This window comes from Gobio gobio, assembly GCF_949357685.1.
Source record: "Gobio gobio genome assembly, chromosome: 20".
In the NCBI taxonomy this organism is placed as follows: domain Eukaryota; kingdom Metazoa; phylum Chordata; class Actinopteri; order Cypriniformes; family Gobionidae; genus Gobio; species Gobio gobio.
The window spans coordinates 19,320,061-19,341,039 of record NC_137113.1 but is presented as its reverse complement, the minus strand read 5'-3'; the positions used below and the strand labels follow the sequence as shown (position 1 = coordinate 19,341,039).

The 20,979-nt window shown below is 38.3% G+C and overlaps 1 protein-coding gene across 1 annotated transcript in view; it reads right to left on the bottom strand.

Annotated features, from left to right (window-relative positions):
- Positions 1-20,979, bottom strand: part of myo1d (myosin 1D) — a 92,212-nt gene that overhangs the window by 2,426 nt on the left and 68,807 nt on the right. The window lies entirely within an intron of this gene.

Genomic DNA, 20,979 nt, shown 5'->3' with positions numbered 1-20,979 from the left:
TGAACATGAAATTGAATACTCCAGGTTCAGTAGTACAAATCAAAAACCGTTACAATGGCAATACTACGACAACGATGAATTTCCACTTGAAAAAGCAAAAATTACGAAATTACAATGGAGGTGAATAAACAATACGTGTTAACATGATTTTAAGGGAAACAACAAGCCTTTTTTGTGTGTAAAGTTATATCCAATTTCAACCTTAAAATGACCATAAAAACAACAAGAACAACTACGGATCAAATAATACACAAGTTTTACCATAGGAATTAATGTTCAGTAAATGCTTTTATAACTATAAACGGCACAATAAATTCTTTAAAACTGTCCCCATTTACTTTCAGTGTAGGTGTTACGGTTTGCTTTTAAAAGGAAATGAGAGAAGAGCCACAAATTCTGTCGAGCATTGAGCTTAACATGTACTGAACCCAGGTGTTACCAACAATATCTCCCCCAAACTCATTTGTCTGTTTTTGTTCATTATTGTACGTTTGATCTTTGTGTTTATTATATTAGAACCACAACAACTCATAATCTATTCAGTCTGATTCAGAAGAGTGACCTTTACCAGGCAGCTTATGTAAGAAATTCTGCTGATGATAAACTCTCCACAAGTTACTGTACAAGCAGAGGTCCGCCAGACGTCTCTATGGCAACCAAATGAACCCCATCATGTGGTAGGGCTGCTCCAGTCAGTCAACAGACTGTCTTCAACCAGCATCACTCTCTCCTATCAATCACAATCATTTTCAAGGGTTTGAAATCTCTGTATTTACTCAGTGTACAGGTTATACAGTACAATTCCTTCAGCCTCCTGTTGGGGCAGGAATGAAAGGCTAGTCGATTAACTGCTTGAGGTATAGTTGAGTTTTGATTGTAGCAGCAGGAAGCGGCATGAAAACTGTAGATTTCCCCATACTGAGTGTCTCTCTGTGAGCCGGAATCTCTCACACAGTGCTGGTCGAGCAGACAGCTCTGCATGGCCCACTGGAAAATCAATTCTTTCCAGCCCTCCTCTCCCCTGTGCCTGTGCCCTTCACGCCAACTGACTCACCACCTTTGAGGCCTGTTCTGCTACCCAGAATAGAAGGAGTATTAAGGGAAGGTAAAGGGGGAGGGGAAGTAAGCACTCAGGAGATGCAGAGGTAAGTGGCAGATACCACTCAAGTCCAGTTGTCTAGTGCCAGACAGCATCATGACTGCATCTGTATATATCTGTATACTTTGACATGTTACTCTTTGTTACTCTCATGTGATTCTTCAGTTAGGGGACATTTTCAGTATCCAAGCATGAAAGAGTTTCTGGTTTCTCCAGATACAAAATGACACCAAAGTTCTTTTGACACTAAAACCACAAACACACACACACACACACACACACGTCTCTATATGTGTCTGTGTGGTCTATGTATGTATGTACATAAAGTCAAACCAAAAATTATTCAGACACCAGATATGTTGCCAAACGTAGATTTTTCGCCACTAGAGGTCACTTCAAAACAAAGGCGTAGCTTGATGACGCCTTGATATCGCAGAGCTTTTATTATGCCACAGACAACCGCTTCCGCTTCTTCCGCTCATGTGTATGTGGAGTAACGCAGCACTGTTTTATCATATTGAGTGTGTTGAAAGTTATGTTATAATGCTACTCTGAGCGTTCGTTCGGCGGCTACTATGAGACACTTGTTGCACACTGCAGTAAGCTAGATCGATATTAGGCATGGTAAAACATGGTACTCGTGGTAAATCAAGAAAACGAGAATTTAACTAGACAAACTGTGTTGAGCTATATCACAATGATTCGTTTTCTGTCGATGAATGTATCCCAACAGTTGCTCATCTGTCTAATAAAACACATAATATATTAAAGCCTTTTTGGTGTTTCTATGGTTTCTACAAAATAAAAAATTCGGAAATCCGTAAATTGTAGTGCGGGTATGATGTCACTGATAGGCGATGCACGGACACTGTCTGTGTCCAAGTTAAAATTACTCTGGATTTAAACATTTTTAGAAACCTTTGGGATAATGTAAGTATTAAGGCTGTAACACGTTAATTAGATTAATATTATTAACACATTTAACGCATTTGCCCTGCCCCGGACTTATTTAGGTCATCTTACATTTCATACAGTTGATTGATGAAGAACTCACTGTGTGATGAAGCCTATAGAATGCAGTTAGAATGTCCCTAAAATTCAAGATATGGGGCAAAAATGTCTGTGTAGTCTCAGGGTGTTTTTACACTGGGCACGTTTGTTGTGGTCAGCATCATAGCACGATTGTTCCCGCCGGTGCTATGCACGAATACACTGCAGGTTCACTCAAGCTCACATCCAAGGTAAATCATCAACACTATCATCCATTACATGTGTTTTATTGAACTAAATACATCGTCATCTGATAAAACGCATGCGCTTTGTTACTTTTCTTGCACACCTGAGGCTGTGTTGCTTTCACATTCACGTGACTCACGGCACAGTTCGAGCGCAAGTTGAGCAACCGAACTCAGACCACTTCGTTCAGGCAGTCTCGAATTCGGTACCCCTGAGGTCAGCTCACTCGGGTCCGCATGACAGTTTGCACATTACCAATTTCGTGTGAACCGTGCCCCGTTTCGAATTAAACTGCCAGTGGGAAAATGCCCTCACATTTACATCATGATATACAGTATAAGCAATATCACACGAGTAGGCTAACGAGTGCAATATCACACAAGGTCTGTTTTTCTGTCCAGAATAGCACGAGATGTGTGCAAATGCGATACTGATCTTATACAACAGTTTAATAAAATAGATAAGTAAATTAATATTTCGTTGTTTTAGACAATATTGTCTTCAATGGTCCATTTTCATAAAGAGAACCATTGTAATGTCTATTTGACGACTTTAAATTGTCTTTTGGGAGTCATTTCTCAGCCAAATTTGATGCGCGATTAATTTGCGATTAATTAGATTAATCACCACATTGTGTAGTTAATTCGATTAAAAATTGTAATCGCTTGACAGCCCTAGTAAGTACACAAGTCAACAATATATAATATAACATTGATCTAGTGGGTTTTGGATATTTTAATCCAAAAATCTTACATATTGTGCCATTTGCTACTTTTTTTGGCCAGGCAGTGTGTATATATGTAGCCTATGTATATATCTCAAAACAAGTAGCATTTAAGAATGATTGCCCAAGCATGCTTTGAAAGAAAACTTTTAGCATAAGATTTACAGTATATCTTAAAATAAACTTTATTTTATATAAACTAGTATATCGTTAAATTGTACTATATACACACATATATACCACTATATTGTCATCCAAACCCCTTTGATAAAATCATCAACGCTTGACAGAGGGCATGTCTGAATCTTGGTGCTGACATGACCGTCGTAGTGACAACAGCCAATCATATTACCTTTCCGGCGGTGTTGCATGAATGCAATTGGCTAGCATCTGTGCTAGGGTATTTGCATAGGAAATGTGATTGGCTGACGCCTGCGTTGGCACGTGAAAACTTTTCAACTTCTGCCGCGAGAAACACCAGTGACACGACGCAATGGAAGCCACAATTCTGATCGGCAACACATTCAAAGTAAATGAGAGCCGTTGACGCCGACATCCCAAGTGAATGCAGCGTAACCCCCTGAAATTTTAAGTTAATATTTAAATAATTAAAAAGATAGAAAATAATCTTTTTAGTAAGTGTTTTGTTTAGATTTGTAATATGTAACACTTATACTTTGGGACCCCTTTATATAAAAATGGCCATCATTGAACTTCAATGCTTTGCTTTTTACGTGTACGTGTCATAAACATGCATCCTATATAGAGCAATGAAGTTGAAATAAATAGTATCTCTCTCTCTTAATATATTAAATATACTCTCTCTCTTTCTCTCTCTCCATCTAATTGAGCCCCCACTGAAACGTTCTCCTCTACTGCCACACCAGCAGAGGTTCAAAAAGCTGTTAAACAATCTCTTATGATCACTATTCTGCATCTGTATTCATCTGCAAAGCAATTTTGGCTCTAGTAGATTTAGTGGGTCGAGGAGAGAGTGAAAATGGGAGGAGAGAAGAATGAATGTGTGTCTGCAACATAGTCACGCCCCACCTACCAAAATAGCAGAAATGCCCTTGGGCTAATCCGTCTTCACATCCTCAAAAGAGAAAAAAAAACTAAAAAGTATTATGCTTGCTGTGCACTTGAGAGAAGAGAGGCAGCATCCCAGCATCCTTCGCTTCATACCGCCCCACCCCAGAAATCAGACTGCACTGCCTTCCTCACATGGTGTAATCACACACTTCACGTGTCTCTCACCCTTGCTCTCTCTCTCTATCACACACACACACACACACACACACACACACACACACACACACACACACACACACACACACACACACACACACACACACACACACACACACACACACACACACACACACACACACACACACACACCTTTTTGAATTTGCTATTATTAAATCTTGTCCTAGGGATTAGAATAGAGAACACATCCTATGATGGTGGAAGTAATATAATATGGAATAAGACCAGTCAAATTATACCTTATTGATTCATTAACAAACAATCAAGCTTTGCTACATTTGTTTTTCGTTTGCATTTAGTTGATCTTCAATGTGTGGAATCTACCAAAAGGGGCATGACGTTCCTTGAAGCACCAGCACCGGTGATGAATAAGCCAAGTAGATAGATTACTGTAGGAAATATAATTATTCAGATTCCGTCTGTGCAGTAAAGCCTGCCCTCTCAAACCACTGTTTATCAAATACAAGCTGGAGCTTTAGCTTCCAATATGTATCAGATCAGTGGCAGGGTTTCATTGCCTCTGCTCTTTTCCACAATTTTAAAGAAAGCTGTTAAGGAGGAGATTACAAAGTAGGTCATTTAGAAGAAAGGGAGAAAAGGCTTAGCAAGAAAAAACATTCATCAAAGCTGGGGCTGAATACGAAAGAGGCAAATGAGAGTGAGGAGGGGAAACGAGATAGAGGGATGAGCAAGTAAGTTAAAATAAGTGAGCAAAAGAATAGAACAGAGAGGAAACAATGGACGACAGAAAGGCCAGGGCTACAGGCAAAACCTTCATGTGGTAGCATCTAAGGGTACGTTTATATGGCAAAGATATACTAAAAACGGAAAGGTTTTTCCTTCTCGTTTTTTTTTTTGTGATGACAACAACGTTGTCAAAACTATCCCCATTCACACAATCCACAAAATGTCACGTCCGGGAGGAAGAAATGGAGCGAGGTCTCAATTGCAGGAGGAAATAAGGGTCTATATTAAATAATAAAATAAAACAAACACAAACCAAATCACCCACGAGGGGAAACCAAACTAGAAATACAATAAAACATACGGGAGCAGAAACATGTAGCACAACGGGGAACAGACGACAAAAGACAACGATCCAGCACAGGACTGCATAGACAAGGGGATGATAAAGAGCACAAACAAGGCAGGAAATTAGGGAGAACAGGTGGGGCAAATTAACCAATAACCAGATAACAAGATGGGTGGGGTTAGACAATAGACAGGAGACATGACATCACAAGCACATGCACAGAAATGACAATAGGTGTGTTCGACATCGGCTGCGGCTGGATGCAACTGATCAGCGAGAGTAGCCGCGTGCAGGCGGAGAGGGAGCTGCAAACGGAGACGTGAAGTCAGACACTTTCTGCTTCCCGCAGTGACGCTCACACTGTGTTTTCATACTTTATCAGCTGAAGTGAAATAAATGCAATATTTGGCAATACACAGATATTTCAGAGACATTATTATCATGTAATACTTTATGTACTGCTTAATACAGCGTGTGTTTGTACAAGAATAAAACTCAAAATATAAGTACACTATCAATGAAGTGGGGTTTACATTTTTAATCAGTTTTATTTTTATAATCTATCAACTAAGTTAGCTCTGCTTCACTTTCTTTGTTGCTCTGGTTGGTTGTAGCGCTATCCTATTGCGTGCAGAGGGAATTTTGAAAGACAAACGTTATCCCGCCCCTCGGATTGAGCCCTGCCAATGGTGTGTTCCCAGACTCAACATCTTGATGTGGGTCTGGCTTGTCAGGCTAGGTTAAAAGGACTTTTAATATGCATCAAAGATGACTAATCAACATGACTCTATGCAAGTAATTTTGAAGGCTCATTTCAGATAGAAACAGGAATCAAATCAGGAAGCTGTCCATACTTCCTATGGAATATCTGCAAGATTTCAAGCTTAACAGACACCTGCAGATCTGTTCATTGACTAAAGACAGACCCCTGTGTTCCAGTTATCATGAACTGAAATTACCGGCAGCAGGTGCTGATGTGCATCAGTAATATTTAGGCGGTAAGTTTGCTGATAGTGTGCACTACACTTCCTGTTGAGAGTTCACAGAGATCATAGTGGAACTGAGATTACCTGTGCTGAAGGTTTAGAATAAATAGAAATGAAACAGAAGAACAGCAGGTGTGTAGGGTGTAGTATGGACCTAATCATAATTTAAAAAAATGTCCTTTCTCTGTGAAGGTTAAGGAAAAGCATTCACTGATTCACAGACAATCTGTTTCTCAATGGTCACAATACAAAAGGACAGATGCCCCATGAAAATCAGCACACTTTATACATATGCCACCCATTGTTATCTGCCCTGCTGGTTACTGAGGAGACAATGTCACTTCCTGAAAGAATCCCCATGGGAGCTGCACAATCAAAATGATATTTTTTGGGACAATCCTCTAAAACGGTCTATATAACGGTCAATTTCTGGTCACTTAAAAAGTCATATAAAAATAATCCTGACTAGTAATGGGAGACACTTTTTAAAAATCGACATGCTGATATCATGATATAAAGGCCTAATAGCAGGAAATCAATAATGTTAATGCAGATTTCCCAGAGCGTGGCGTGGAGCAAGGACAGCCTAGCACTTCATTTGCAGCAAGAGGCTGTTGCTTGATCCAAGAATGGCTTACCAAACGTACAGATAATGGCTATATACCCTTAAAGCTCCTTACTGTCATTCATCGGTGTCTGAACATCAAAGCACAGGGTAGAGCCTCAGCAGAGGATCACTGCAAGAGGGTCAGTGTAGGTGACAAGTGAAAGAGTTTGTTTAATAAGAGATGATAGAGAAAGAGAGGATAGACTGGGAGGAACTGAGAGTTTGAGAGAGGATGAAGGTGCTATGAGTGATTTGCTAACTCCATTTCTCCAAAACCAAGCTTGATATCAGTAAAACGATTGACAGAAAGAGGTTGACTGGACAGAAGTGAGATCGACTGTTGTCTCATTGACTAAAAAGGCTGTTTTTTTGACTAATGTATTTCTAGCATATACACTATCGTTCAAAATGTTTCGAGTCAATACGATTTTTTTGGTTACACTTTACAATAAGATCTTAGTAAGTTAAAGTTCTTAAGTAAGTTCTTAAATAAGTTAAAGCTGCAGTCCGTAACTTTTTGTGCTCTAGCGGTTAATAAACCGAAATGCATGCGTCTTGCAGAAGAACATTGCAGTTGGAGCTACTTCTCTCTTTTTGTGTCTTTGGCGAGTTACACAGGGACTGTGCTCCTCCGCAGCAGTTCCTACCACTCTGGTCTGAAATAAACCCAATATAAACACTTATTATAAGTGTACCATAATGATTCAAGGTAAGACAAAAACACGGTTTGGAAAATGGATGTTGTCATGTTGTACAGTCTCATTATATTATTTTTTTAAAAATCTTTAACACAAAAAAAAGTTACGGACAGCAGCTTTAACATTTGTTAATGTAGATTAAAATGTATTTATTTGAGTTGATGTGGGCATTGACTCTCATGGATCGCGTCAGTATTTGTATCTCAAAGAACGCGCGCTCCGTGGGCGTGGTTGCATTAGCAGATAATGAGACACTCGCGAATGACTGACGTATCTCTCTTTTCAAACATATTACATAAACAAAGACATTTCAACGTTTCTTTAGACATATGTCTCATGTTTTTGTGATAAGTATTCACTAAGTTAGAGTTCCTTTTCTGAAGACTCTGAATAAACGTCATTAGGGTTGGGCATCGTTTTGATTTGAACGATTCTGATTCCGATTCCGATTCTTAGTTTCGATTACGGTTCTTTTCGATTCTCGATTCCGATTCTTTGAGGGGTGGAGTCACAACATGTCACAGGCTTATTTCACAGAGGAAAATTGTATTTTGATTCAATAATGAGTTTTAGTTTTGGGACTTTCTCCGCTGGCATTTTCACTTGCTTTGCTGCAAAGGTGAATGGAGTTTCACATGAGTCCCGGCTTAACAATAGCATTAACAGCAGTCATATTAGGACTGCTAGCGTGGGCAATTTGCGTATAGCTACATTTATCTACGAGGGGGGAAAATAATTTCAGTAACGTTGTTGTTCACCACAATTCGCAATTTGTTATTACAGTACAATCACTTACCTGATTATGACGAGGTGGGATAATGTTAGTTCACCCTGAAATGAAAATAAAGCCATCTTTTACTCACCCAGCTGTTGTTCAAATGCGCGTGTTACTGTGTGTGCGCACTCCAAGCTGCAGTAGCCTCGTGCAATATTGTCATGACAACCGGTAGGCTACACAATATTAACTTAAGGAGGTTATATTATTAGTATTATTTCTTATCATATACGTTAGAATCGCGTTTTTTTCTATTGAGCTTGATTTCTCAAAATGGTTGTGCGTGTGTGTGTGTGTGTGTGTGTGTGTGTGCTTATCGTGGGTGCAATGACAACAGTGCGAGTTATTATAGTAGGCATGAGCGCCGGCGGCTGCTGACGGCTCATAGTGTACACAGAGGAGCGCGCTCAGAATAACGGCCGAGCTCAGTGTTTTGACTGAATATAAAACGGTTTCTTTCTGGCAAAACCTATAGTGTGCCCCCTGAACACTTTCCATATGGCGCGCGTCTCCCTGTATCGTTGCGTGATACATTTGTTTATTTTTTGTCATGTTTTAGCTGATCGCCATTCACTGCCATAATAGGAAGGAGCGCGTGCAGGAACAGTATTTTAAATGTCATAGGACATAGGGCACTGGGACAACATCAGGGTAAGTAAAAGAAGGCTTATTTTCATTTCAGGGTGAACTATCCCTTTAATAACGTTGGTTAGCGCAGGGTTGCCCGAGGAGGACAGACCTGAGCAGCATTTCAAACACGCTACACTCGTTAATTTATACACCACATATTTGTAGTGCATCCTCCCGTGCAAGAAATAAGTTTGTCATATGTGTTGCACTGTGCCGACCCAGGCTTTTTTTTTTTTTAAAGTGAAATAAAGCCACACTTTTGAGCGCTGCTTACCGTGCTCCATGGCTGCAACAGAACAAACGGGCGCGGCAAGCACTTCCGAAGACTTGCGCATTTGGAACCGATGATCGGAATTGAAAACAAAATTTCTAAACGATTCCAATGGCATCGTTATTTTTTAAACGGTTCCAAGTTGGAACCGGTTCTCAATGCCCAACCCTAAACGTCATTGAGAGAGGCTGCAGATCGCGCATGTTTGTTTTCTTTATTTTGCAAAAAGCAAAAATATTTGTTTTTATTGTGACCGAACACACACAAAAAAAAGAAACTTAACAGATTATAATGATGTATAACACTTGCCCGAATGATGACAGTCTCTTTGACAATGATAAAAAAAAAAGCGAGTTGATCACGCCGGTGCGACGGCCGACTCGAAGGGGTTAACAAACTAATAATGAACAAAACATTTGTTCCAGTATTTATCAATCTTTGTTAATGTTAGCTAATAAAAATCATTGTTCGTGTTAGTTCACAGTGCATTAACTACTACGTGCATAAAAACTTTTGATTTTAATGTCTTAGTAAATGTTAAAATGAACATTAATTTAGATTAATAAATGCTGTAGAAGTATTATTCATTCTTAAATGAACTGTAGTTAATTAGTGTTACAGATTTGTTTAATGTCTTTGAAGTGTTTATGCTCACCAAGGCTGAATTTATTTAATAAAAAAATAAAAAAACTCTTGTGATCAAAAAATGTTCAGCAGCCATTACTTCAGTGTCACATGATCCTTCAGAAATCATTCTAATATTTGATACACTTTTTTGATGAACAGAAAGTTCAAAAGGAACTACATTTTTTTTTAACAGAAAAATATGAATAACTTTATTCATGTCGTTAGTGTCACTTTTGATAAATGTAATGCATACTTGCTGAATAAAAGTATTAATTTATTTCTAAAAATGTAAACAACATTACAAAATTAACTAGCAAATTAATTAGCAGATATACAAATTTAAAATGTAGTCTTTCTCTTCTTGAAAAAACCCTACCAAAGTATTGATGACTCATCCTGCGCTACTGATTTTCATCCAATCAAACGTTCTCCAGAATGAGAATGTACCTCCTTCTAACACCTGAAAAGACTAGTGTGGCTAAATGTAGTCTCAGCCTCAGACGTCATGCCCATGGACTGTTGGCTGATGCATTTGGCACACTTATCTAGAAACCAGGATCAACTAAACGCTATATTTTCAATGTGAAGTTCGCGGCTCCATTAAAAATCAATAATTCCATCAATAAGTCTTGTCCAAAATAATGTGTGCTTTTAAATTCTATTTAATTCCTGCATTAAGGAAGCAAACAGGAAGTAGAATTAAAATAAACAGAAATCTTAAGTGTGGTTTTTAAAATAATGGACTATACTACACTATAACGTACAATATAATACTATATAATATAAGTATATATACAACAAAAAAACACTAATAACTGTAATAATGAGTAATATTGTAGCAGTAATAAAGACAAAATAGTAGCAATAATAGTAGTAGTAGCAATTACAAAGACAGAAACTGTAATAATGGTAGTGGTGGTAAAGACAGCTACACAAATGTAAATGTATAAGCATTTGATTATGTGATTGGAGAAGAAATGAGAGGACGATAAAGAAAAAGGATGTGAGGTAAAATGGCTGTGGAGACATTAGATGCAGAGCAGGTGAGACACAGACGGAAAGAGGGGAGAGGAGGGGGTTGTACATGAGCCAGCGAAGCGTCCTCCCATATTCACATCTCTGGCTGGTTGGAACGCAGAGAGTGAAAGAATGTAAGACACAAGGGCAGTGGGGGTGGAGCGGTGAGAGAGAGAGAGCGAGACGCAGCAATGCAGAGCTAGCACAGGAGAAAGTAGGTCAGATTCATCCACTCCAATTCAAACGCACACAAGCACAAAATCATATCCATCCACCAACACTCAACATCCATTTAAAACCTCCAACCTGTTTGTCTGCTAAGCCTTTCTCTCCATCAGTTCAGTTCAGGGTGACTAAACGCACAAACACATCCAGCTCATAAGATAGCACAATGCTAAATTGACAGAGAAATAGCAATTTACTGTACATACTTGGTGGGTTTGAATAAACTACAGATTAATTTTGAAGCAACACTGACCCAAAAGTGACCCCAGTGGTGATGTTTCCTCCACGAGCTCATTGTGTTTGAGTGCTGGGTCTATTCATTGAGCCGGTAATGCTGCGTGTGTGTTAATTAATTGTTCTGATTGATTGCTATGTTGTGCCTGACAGTGTTTAGTGCTCAATGTTTTATGACTGGAGTTATTGTTGCACCACCTACTGGACTGGATGGTGAAGTTCTGGATGGGGCACAGAAGAACTTTACCGTAATCATAATAGATACACACAAAAAATGGTAAGATACACAAAATGTTCTAGTTACTGTAATATTGTAGTTATTTATTTTAATGCAATGTAAAAGTGGCTTAAAATGCAAAAACTTGGTAACACATAGTATATAAATATACATTACCGTTCAAATGGGTCAGTAAGACTTAACAAAAATATATATATTGATATATATTATAATATTAATATATAGTAAAGACTTTTATGTTAAATAAAATATATACCGCACAATATTACCGTTTTTACTGTATTTTTGATCAAATAAATGCAGACTTCTTTAAAAAAACTGTATTGACTCTTCAAACTTTTGAATGATAAAATATTATAATAAAGTTCTCTTTTGAGTCAATAGTGTAGCATAAAAGGTTCTACCTGCCTTCAAATTGTGTAAAAATCTAAAGGAAATTGGATTATGAATATTACATGAATTATAAATTACTAAAAAACAAATGCAGATGAGACTTTACCACTGCAGTGCATATGTGTGCAAATGCACATTGAAGATTGCAAATTCCCACTTATTTGTTTCGCTTGGATGGGGTAAAACGAGTTTTCCCTCTGCAGGCTACTGTAAGCGACTCATTTACATACAAATTCCAGTATAATCACTGCAACAGGCAATTCATAGCAGCCTTTACCTTGAAAGGGTAGGCAAATGGAGCTATTTAGAGAAGCATCGCTCTCTCTCTCTCTTTCACTCATTAGTATTCTAAACCGGCAGGCCAACTAATGGACTAAATATCAGACAGACATGGATCGTCTAGTTGCTATGGGAACTGCATCTGCAGCACCAAGAGTGAGGTGAGGTGAGAAATACAGAGGGGAAAAAAGAAACAGATGGAATGAGAAACGGAGCTAGTGGAGGCTCAGAGAAATAATGGCGGACAAAACAGGAGGAAAAGCAATAATAAAGCACTGGAAGGACAAGAGGGGTTCAAACTAGACAATGCAGAGCCCGAAAGAGCGTTCAGCATGAGGAATGACCTTGCTGAAGGGCACAATGATTGCAGCCAGCACCTCAACCCAAAGTCGCTGGCTAATGAGGCCTGAAAAAACGTTCGCATTATTGTGTGCATTTCTAATACAGCACATTAGGCACAGAGTAGCTTCCTGCCCAGCTCGATGCTGCATCATGCCCGCTTCTCATTACACTAGCGCTAGAACACGCACTTAAGCCAGCAAATGTCTTTGGAATCAGAAACCTGATCCCATCAATGGAAGAAATTCACTTATGCCTCTAACCTGAAAGTCTTCTCTCAAAGTCATGATTGATTTATAAAGAATGAAAAGTGCTGCAGCACAAATTAAGGTCTGGACAGGCACTCTTATCACTGTTATATTTTGTTTTCTCTACACTGAAAACATAGGTTTATGGAGATTATTGTAATTTAGTAGGATGAAAATGATTAGCTAGACTGTAATGGACACTACCAAGCAAAAACGTTTGGGGTCGGTAAGATGTTTTTGGATCTTATGCTCACTAAAAACAGTGGTATTTTGTAATGTTAAAATGTAAAAAAACTGTTTTCTATTTTAATTCATTTTGAATTGTAATTTATTGGTAAAGCTGAATTTCAGTCTTCAGTGTCACATGATCCTTCAGAAATCATACTAATATGCTGATTTGGTGCAAGACACATTTCTTATTATTATCAATGTTGAAAACAGTTTCGCTGCTTAATATATATGTTTTTTTTCAGCATTTATTTTAATTATTTAACATTATAAATGGCTTTACTCTAACTTTTGGTCAATTTAATGTGTTCTTACTAAATAAAATTATTTCTCTCTCTCAAAAAAAAAAAAATACTGACCCCACATTTTTGCACAGTAGTGTAGACACAAATCATGTCTGGTTAAAACCGAAATTTAATTTAAGTTTTTAAAAAGTGAACTATCAAGGGAAAAGGACAGACAATGCATGGTAAAGCAAAACAGATAAAGGGAAAACTAGATTTTATTTAATCATTTATTATTTTTTATTACTTAAAACTCGATTTTTGCAATTTAATAAAATTAAGCGATTAGACTGTTATTGTAATCATAAAATTGATTGCTTAGTGTTCAAGGACTGCACGTTGCCTTAACTCTAAGTAAAGACCTTGTCAGTCTTTGTCACACTTGAAGCATGTCAACTCAAATTAAATTAACTGGTCTGCTTCCTTCTTAAAAGTGCACTGGAAGTACAAAATCATGTGGTCTGATTGTTCAACATAGTTTAAATCAACATATCTCTGTCAATGAATTAATTATGTCTTCTACAAATGGATATTTCTACACTACAGCACATTACATACAGCCTAGTTTAATAAAATTAACAAAAGTTCAAACTGGGCTTGTTACTTGCCAAAAAAAAAAAATAGAAAAGGTGTGGTGAGGAAGTGGCCAGAACCACTATTATCCCTGTCCCATCATGCCTTGCAATCAGGTACCAACCACTATGAGCCTTTGTCTCCACACATTAACAGAGTCACGGAGAAGTGCAGATTGGAATCTGGCCCAGTTTCATTAGTGAGGCCATGGAGGTCATTCTGAGGCACTCTGGGTAATAAGCATGCAGAAAGTGATCAAAGAACAAACTGGGATCAATAAAGAGTAATGGCATGTGGTTTTGCTGAGTTGAGAGAGTTTCAAGAGAAAAGATTAAAAGCAATAAAGCGAAGCCCAGAAGCCAAAAGAACATTGAACCTGAAGGATCATTTCATATCAGTAACTGCTGATTATTGTCTAATAGCATTTCAATGACCCTGTGACCTTCTATATGCATGTCAATATATAAATAACAGTGACAGTTGCTTTCCTATTGCCTGAAGCACAAGTCTTTGACCCCTAATCCTTAACACTGTAATGATGTCAGAGGTTCAGAAACGACACCATCCAAACTCCTGGTTACTCTCCCAGGAGCTTTGAAACAGGGTTTGAGTCCAAAAGGCACCATTCATTCCCTCAGAGAAGTGTTAAAAGGAGACAGACTTAATGAATTCCTGTAGAGAACTATTTCATTTAATTTCACAGGGCCTTTTAGTTCAAGCTACAGTGATCAATAGAGACAAGGGTCTTCATTCAGATGAGACACTAGCTGAGCTGACACCACCACCTTTGTTTCAAGCCCAATTTAAACAGATTAGACAAACACACTGGATTTGGCATCTCACAGTGGAATTCCCTCTTTTGAAAGAGTTACACGGTCTAATAAAAGAAGACTGAGGACTTTTCCTGTTGCAACAAAGTATTCAAGAGAACAAGAGTCAAAATAGTCTAGCTAATCCTGATCTGGGTCTTCACACGTTCTATTTAGTGCATGAGTGAAGCGCCCCTTGATAACTGTGACAGGATGACTGACAGCTACAGTGATGCAGACAGATGCGTGCGAGCGTGTGCGCATGTCGGTCAGAGAGTGTGTGGGTGTGTATCTGTCGGGCTGTGGTTTGAATCTCTTTGAATAATGCTTAAAGGCAGGTGTGATGGCTGGAGCGCTGAGGCATTCCCTCTATAGAGAGAAAGAGGTGCAGTGCTTTCTGTGTGCTGTGCATGCCAATGATGATGAGCCCGGTTAAAAATAGAGCTGCAGTCACACAACCCTAAATATTTAATCTCCTACATCTCATCCCTGGAAAAGAAGAGAGAAAGTAGGGTAGGATAAGAGAAATATTGAGCCTCCCATTGATTGTTTCTATGTTACAATTAATGGGAAAGCTTTTTTCCCCCCAAAGCATACATGTTTGATTAATAGATGGACATTTACACATATTCACAAATGCAGACTGAATTTGGTTCTATAACTAAAACAATTGAACATTTTTTTAAATTGAAATAAAGCTGAAATAAAATGATGACGACCTTAGATGAAAATCTTTAAGTAAAGGAAAATTAGAAATGTTGCTGACTGAAATAATTTTAAGCTGAATCACTAAAACTACTAACAAGAAAAAAAGTAAATCTAAAGCTAAAATAAAATTAAACTAAACATAAATAGTGTTTAGGATCCAATTCCAATTAACGATGACCAATAAACTCCTAATTATTGCTTACTAATAGTTGTTAAGTTTAGGTATTGGGTAGGATTAAAGGCACAATATGTAATTTTCGCTGCTAGAGGTCGCTTATTCAAAACAAAAGGCGTAGCTTGATGACGCCGAGATTTCACACAATCATGTTGTCTTCACCTCTACAGCTGGTGGAAAAGAATCCGACGGGACTCGGGCAGAAATCATATTCATGGATGAGCTAATGTATAAAAGATTTATTACAGTTTCAGTCAACCTCATGTCAATCCTGAGTACCTATAGAGTAGTATTGCATCCTTCATATCTCAGAAAAGTCTTTAGTTTTATTATATTTATAAAAGAAAGATATGCTGTGCCGAGTCTTTCCGAATAAAGCCGAGCGGCTGGAGGCGTGTCGTGTGGGCGGAGCTAAAGAATCGCGAGCGCGCGCAGCTATTCCGTTGCAAGCGTCTGAAAGCTGTGACATCCTTAATCGTCGGGAAAAAAACGTTATCCTAAATAAACCATGGCTATCAATCAGATTCAGACATGCATATATGATCCAGAATCTGATCCGGAGGCTGAAATTGAACAGGAGCCGCAACAACCACGACTACAGCAGGACGTCTCTATGTGGTATGTACTGGAACTGTATTTATTTGCTTAGCGGCTTGTCATGCGCGAGTTTTACAAAATTTGTGTGTGTTTACTCACGGTTTATGAGGACATCATTTGGTTTATGGACTATTGTATGCGATTTAACGATAGCAGTAGCAAGCGGAACGGTTTCGCACGTCAGACTAGTGCGTGTTTACATAGAAAAACAATGGAATTGTTGCGTATTTGAATGAACGTGCCGATAGCTAACAACACAAAGACATTGGAAGCAGTTTTACATACCACCTGCTTCCAACGCATGACCATGAACCTTAATCGCTGGGACTGCTCCATCTTTCAGCATTAGACGACCTACAAATCCGGCGTCAAACTGGCCTTGTTTATAACCATCGTAAACGAAATGCAGGGAACAAACAAAAACACTTGCACAACTCAGTTGCTGCTCCCGAAAAACAAACTCCATCCACTGTCCCATTAACGCTGGTTTCTTTGGGAAGCTGTACAGGGTTGTCTTGCCCTGACAACCAAAAACACACTTCTTTGGGAACACTTCTTTGGTTGATTCTGTGAAGTCCTGTGACTGCAGCGCAGCCAGCTTCTCTAAAGCTGAGCACAGCGCGTTCTGGGGCTTTCACACAGGATGCGGAATGTGCTCTGCTGGGTTCAGCGTAGCCCTTCATATACAAAGCGTTTTGCGCTTCGCTGGCCAGAGCAAAGTATGCAGAGTTTTCAAAACTGTTCATCCATTATGCTTTCCGTGCTTGTTTCGATGCACCGTTTCTATTGGCCGCGCAGGTAATCGTCACAGAGCGCAGTGGCAAAAGTTGAAATATTTTTAACTTTGACCGCGGCATACGCGCAAGCTCGTCAATGGTGTGCTCCGGCACGCGTGCGCTTTGGTCGACGCAGCAACAAACCATCCTTGCGTGCAATGCGCGGCACAAGCCATTGAATTGAATGGATTTCTTAACGCAGCCGTGCCGTTGCCGCGTTCTGTGTGAAAGGTCCATTAATAGGCATGCATTTGCTCTCTCGCTCGCGTGCGCGCCCTTCAGGGAGAAGAGCCGTACAAGTTCATTCCGCCCTTGTTGACCATACCTGTCAAGTATCCCGTTTTGGCCGGGAAAGTCCCGTATTTTACCCTTCTTTCCCGCCGTCCTCCCGTATTAGTATTTTCCTGTAAATCTCCCGTATTTTAAACTGCGTTATTAAAAACAATAATACCGGAGTAAAAAAACAAAAACATTTCCGATCTGAGCTCTGTAACTAGCCTCGCGATAACTGTCATCTGCAGTAGCCTACAGTATAGGTGTCAGTTGTCGCGAGGTTAGTGTGTGAGGTCAGATGACGAGTGACAACGCGGGAAAAAAAAAAAAACAGAGACGGATGATGGACGTAACGATAGAGACGGATTAAGGCACTCCTGCCAAAAAAAAAAAAAAAACCCTGTGTAAACACCGTGATCAATGGGACAGCGAATTTAATTATAAAATGTAAGTGACTTAATGTTAATTAATTGTTTATGGAACTGGCGTATGAAATCAGTGTCATTTCCAGTCGTGATGGTATTCAGGAAAACAACACTCTTGTTAGGGTGATGTTGCTTAACTGTATCATATGTTATAAATATAATAACTACACCATTTTAACCGTGTATGTTAACTGAGTTTCCGTGTGTGAGTGGCGCTCATTTGTTTTCGATTTTCTCCTCGAGAGGCTGCGCGAGCCCCAACAGCACAACCTTGTTAACGTCAGTTTGTTTTATATTATTATCCACTATTGATCGCCACTTACACTAACTGAATGCAGAATCATTATTGCACTTTGTTGATTCCCTAGTTATTTTTTGTTTTGACATTTTACTCAGGATACTTGTCCGTTGGGCAAGTAAAATTATTTTTCACTTGCCCCTTCAAAAAATCCACTTGTCCCGGACAAGCGTTCATGTCGAGCCCTGCCCATAGCAATACAAGTTCAGAAAGAGTATTTAGCATGGTGCAAAAGATTGTTACAGAGAATAGGATGACATTAGACAACAGAACTGTTTGTGGTCTACTCTCATGTAAAATGAACCACTCTGGCCCAGCCCACAAATACACTCTTTCCAAAACAGTCTTAAAGAATGCAAAGTCTGCAACAAATTTGTACAATAGCTCACTAAAAGAGTAAAGAAAAGTTATGTGAAATTAAAAGAAAAACTGTAAAAGAAAAGCAATATGAAATGAAAAGAATGTGTGGAATGAAAATAAAATGGAAAGACAAGCAATGTTAAATGAACAGAAAATATGCAAATAAGCCTTTAAATAAATGCTCATTATATCTACCCTTTTGTGTTTTCATTTGGGCTATAACACCTGTCTTAAAATGTAAGGGATATGGAGCTTGGTTGGGGTGGTGGGACTGCTTGCGGTGGGCGCCGAAAAATTTCCCTTATTTTCAAATGCAAAACTTGACAGGTTTGTTGTTGACATCACGCCAGAGGTGGACAAAGTACACAACTCTATTACTTGAGTAAAAGTAAAAGTACCACTGGTCAAATATTACTCCGTTACAAGTGAAAGTTCTAAAAACTGATTTTTACTTAAGTAAAAGTACAGAAGTATTTGTTTTTAAAAGTACTTAAGTATCAAAAGTAAATTTCCTTTTTTATGTCAATGCATTATTTTATTATCGTTGCATTGTTGTATAAATGCACGCTATGCCATGGTGGTTTAAGCCAGTCAGTGATGCTCCATCCGACATGCTAGCATAAGACCACCTTAAACTAATTTCTTTACATTTGTGTAGAGTGTGTAAAGTATTTAAATTTTAAATTTCTTTTATAAACGTTACAAAGCTCTTTACAAAGCTGCTGTCACTTTAAGGCTGAATGCATGGACCCTATACTCTGATACGCATACGATATTCTCTCTCTGTTTACTCTTCTCTTTCTCCCAGACATTTACATTTGTGAACCTTTTATGAGACATGCATCAAAGTGTATGCCAACTAAACTAATCTTTAATATTTTGAGAAAACTGAAACATACTTTTTAAGTACGGCACACTGCGCAGAGGAACCGCCTTCTTCCATTTTGCTGTAAACTGATCAGTGTTCAAAAAATGTTGGGAAACTTCACATGACCCTATACAAGAGTGATTACTGATAGGCTGTCTGCAAAAAAAAAACTTTTAAAGAAGAAAAAAATCATCCACCGACTTTAAAAGCTGCTACAGGAACGACTTTCTACTTTGAGGATCTTGATAGAAATGTAGTGGAGTAAAAAGTACGATATTTGTCTTTCAAATGTAGTGAAGTTAAAGTAAAAGTATCCCTAAAAAATAATACTCCAGTAAAGTACAGATACTCAAAAAGTGTACTTAAGTACAGTACTCAAGTAAATGTACTTAGTTACTGTCCACCTCTGCATCACGCACACCCATACTCGAAAAAAACGTTACGAAACTTGGAAGGAGTATTTTTGGCACAGAAATACTCCCATCAAACGTTTTATCATATTTAATACATTATTTGAGTGTGTTGAAAGTTATGTTATAATGCTACTTTGTGCGTTTGCTCTGTGGCTACTATGAGACACTTGTTGCACACTGCAGTAAGCTAGAACGATATTAGGCATGGTAAAACATGATACTACAATAAGACTAACTGTGTTGAGCTATATCACATGATTAGTTTTCTGTCAATGAATGTATCCAAACAGTTGCTCACCTGTCTAATAAAACACACAATATATTAAAGCGTATTTGGTGTTTCCATGGTTTCTACACAATAAAACCGGAAATCGAGGGTAACGTGGATATGATGTCATTGATAGGCGACGCACAGACACGGTCCGTGTTCTGGTTAAAATAGCTTATTTCTCTGGATTTAAACATTCTTGGAAACTTTTGAGATAATTTAAGTACACAAGTCAACAAAATATTTAACACTGTTCTAGTGGTTTTTGGATATTTTAATTCAAAAATCTCACAGTGTGCTTTTAAGGGATGCAGAATATGGTCATGCAGAATAAAGCATTAAAATGTGCTTTAGTACTAATTAACAGCCAATATCCTAGTAATATGCATGCTAATAAGCAACTAGTAAGAGTCCTGGACCCTAAACTAAAGTGTTACCAATCATTTAGCTACAGAATATTTCCTTGGAAGAAAGAAGAAAGTCATTTGAGAGCTTACGATTTTGGAATGGAATGAGGGTGAATAAATGAGGACAGAATTTAGATTTGTGGGTGTACTATTCCTTTAAGACATCATATAGTAGGGTATGATCCCAATGCAAAGGCTGCACCAAAATGTAGGTAGCATAATTTGCAAATTTAGTGGAAAAATAATTCATTTATCATTTATTTATTCATAATATTTAATATCTAGTATAATTTAATAATTATACAGAATGTTGATACAAATTTTAATAGTTTAACATAATTAAAAAATGATAATTTAGTCCACTTGTGTGTGCTATCGATATTTATGTTTATTAGAGTGCTGCATTGTTATCTTTGCAACATGCTAACATAAATCTCAATTGTGAAATGAATTATGAACCTGTGTGTCACCTGTGTGCTTCACTTGAGGTTGAATGCTGCCTTAATAGACAGCAGACAGTGGTGCAGCTTAATAAGTTTTGCAACTGGGCAATATATGGTGGGGATATAATGGTGAGGATAAACAATGC